The following is a 3,327-nucleotide window of genomic DNA, read 5'->3' on the forward strand; positions in this document are numbered from 1 at the left end:
TATGCATCACTGCTTAAAATCTTTTTTTTTTTTTTTGAGAGATTTTCGCTATAGGGCACTGCGCTCGCCAGACAGACAGAGAGAGACATAGAGACAAAAAGCGAGAAATCACCCCCCAGGGGGTATGGTCACACTGCAATCCCTTCTCCTCCATTCTCCTCTCGGGATCTTGGGCATGCACGCAACACGTGCCCCGCGTGAGTTTTAAGCCACCGGGTCCGGGATGCGAACCGCAGTCAACTACGTGGGAGTCCAGCGACATAGCCATTACGCTAACTGCTGGTTCCCTGGAAGGCAGACTGGTTTGAGGAAGTCCAAGAACAGGCAAATCAAAATCAACAAAGTGGAGTACCTATCACGTTTGCAATGTGGGTAACTTCTCTGATACCAATCAGCTCATAATACTTCCCACATGACAGGCATCCAATTTGATATTGATGAATGGATTGCTGTTCATCTGTGAAAGCTGAAAAGAACTGGAGATAGTTTAGGGAAACAGGTATTCAAAATACAACTAAAAGTCATTTAAGAGGCCATGCTTTATATCAACATGTCTGTGTGATGCTTTTGCCATGTAATGACACATTTTGGAACTGGACTTCTATATAAAACCACCTCCATGGGGTATGGTCTTCTACAGTATTTCTTTAGATATGAAAGATCTTTTTTCTTTTTGGAGAGGTTTTTGCTATAGGGTGTGTGTGCTCGCCAGACAGAGAGAGAGAGAGACAGAGAGACAGAAAGCAAGAAATCACCCCCCCTGGGGGGGATGGCCACGCTGCAATCCCTTCACCTCCATTCTCCTCTCAGGATCTTGGGCATGCACGCACATGTGCCTGGCATGAGTTTAAGCCACTGGGTCCGGGACTTGAACCACAGTCGCCTACGTGGTAGTCCAGCGACATAGCCATTATTACGCTAACTGCTGGTCCCTAGATATGAAAGATCCTCACAAACAAATCATGGATATACAAAATAGTTTTCTGCCCTCCTTTAATCCCTCAAATTTAGCCACCAGCATTTTAGATCAACTTAAAGTCACTAATCCTTTTTTTTCAATATGACAAGTTTTTATTTGTATCAAATTACAGAGTGCCATAAGTATAAGATTATGATTGGAATATTGTAATATAACCTGATATTTGACATATTATTTAATTATCCAAAGTGTATTATGTTTGAGTGCATACTGAAGAAAATACTTGGCATAACTTGTAAGATAAATATTTCTGTATATTTGACAATTTATCATGTGTAGTACATGACAATTTATACATGTGGGAAATTTATATACTTGTATGTGTGTATACACACATACTCCTAGATTAAATATATTTGTATAAAAAGCTAAAGATTGCTATTAGTCTTCATTCCTTTAAAAAAACTACTATATTCAATTACATCTGCAGTCAAAGCAGAAATGTAAAAAAAAAACTGATCAATTTACTAAGTGCATGTGAATTTACAAAGTAACTGAAAATGAAATAAAAACATCTGTTGAAATGTTATATTCCTGTTTAACTGACATTTAAGTGGCACTATCAAACTATGGAAATAAACATCACTTTTAGGTTATAGAGAGATTAAAGATTCTATGAGCATTACTGTACCCTCTAAGTTAAGAAAGAACATTATTATAGTAGCAAAGGATGTCATAATTTCCTCCTTTATTAATATGGGAATTCTCAGGAAGCAATCTGGCAGTGATTGTACTCCTAGGCTTGGGTTCCCTGCTCTCCCATCTGTGAAAGTCTGGCTTCTCCAGAGAGGTGCAGCCAGTTCGCCTGATTATGACGCTTGCTTCATAAGAGCTAACATCAATGCATTCAGTCAGAGGCTTGTCAGAGACTAGTTGTGACAGAAAATCTCCGACAAATGCATCTCCAGGTCCATTGGTGTCAATAGTTTCTTCCTGGTCTTGATCCAAGGCAGCAAAACCATTGACTTCACTTTCTGTACCCATTAGAGTGTCATCTCTCCCCTGGGTGAAGATCACAATTCTCTGCCTCTTCAAGTTCACCTTTGGGAGGACTTGTGGATTTTTGGCTACCTCCTTAATGTCTTTAGTCGCAAAGCCTTGCTCTCTAGCAAAAGTGGCAGCTTCATCTCATTTCTAAGAAGTATGTCAACATAGGGCATAACTTTCCTCAATGGTTCCTTGTAGAATTGGCTAATCAATGGTGCAGAGAGATATGATGTGAAACTCCTATTATTCTCAGAAGCATGTCAAGCTACTTTTAATACTGACTCTGGGGAACTGATCAATTTACTAAGTGCATGTGAATTTACAAAGTAACTGAAAATGAAATAAAAACATCTGTTGAAATGTTATATTCCTGTTTAACTGACATTTAAGTGGCACTATCAAACTATGGAAATAAACATCACTTTTAGGTTATAGAGAGATTAAAGATTCTATGAGCATTACTGTACCCTCTAAGTTAAGAAAGAACATTATTATAGTAGCAAAGGATGGCAGGTAATTTCCTCCTTTATTAATATGGGAATTCTCAGGAAGCAATCTGGCAGTGATTGTACTCCTAGGCTTGGGTTCCCTGCTCTCCCATCTGTGAAAGTCTGGCTTCTCCAGAGAGGTGCAGCCAGTTCGCCTGATTATGACGCTTGCTTCATAAGAGCTAACATCAATGCATTCAGTCAGAGGCTTGTCAGAGACTAGTTGTGACAGAAAATCTCCGACAAATGCATCTCCAGGTCCATTGGTGTCAATAGTTTCTTCCTGGTCTTGATCCAAGGCAGCAAAACCATTGACTTCACTTTCTGTACCCATTAGAGTGTCATCTCTCCCCTGGGTGAAGATCACAATTCTCTGCCTCTTCAAGTTCACCTTTGGGAGGACTTGTGGATTTTTGGCTACCTCCTTAATGTCTTTAGTCGCAAAGCCTTGCTCTCTAGCAAAAGTGGCAGCTTCATCTCATTTCTAAGAAGTATGTCAACATAGGGCATAACTTTCCTCAATGGTTCCTTGTAGAATTGGCTAATCAATGGTGCAGAGAGATATGATGTGAAACTCCTATTATTCTCAGAAGCATGTCAAGCTACTTTTAATACTGACTCTGGGGAAACTGTAAGAAAAAAAGTCTGCTGTGGGAAGCTGCACACCAGCGAGTCTGCCGAGGTTTCTCAGAGAGCAAACAATTACCATGATTGGTTCCCTTCCAAAAACCTGACCTTCGAAACCTTGCTCTGATTGGCCACTAGAATCCCTCAAATTTGCATATCTGGCACCTCATGATTGGTCCAAAAGCAACCAATCATAACCCACCGTTAACAACCAATCAGGGCACACCGTTTACAACCAATCACGAC

General features: G+C 40.2%; 1 pseudogene; it reads right to left on the reverse strand.

Annotated features, from left to right (window-relative positions):
* Nucleotides 1-1,618: 1,618 nt before the first annotated feature.
* Nucleotides 1,619-3,327, reverse strand: part of LOC102498461 (adenosine kinase-like) — a 2,693-nt pseudogene continuing 984 nt past the window's right edge.

This window comes from Tupaia chinensis, unplaced genomic scaffold (assembly GCF_000334495.1).
Source record: "Tupaia chinensis unplaced genomic scaffold, TupChi_1.0 Scaffold143654_1, whole genome shotgun sequence".
NCBI lineage: Eukaryota > Metazoa > Chordata > Mammalia > Scandentia > Tupaiidae > Tupaia > Tupaia belangeri.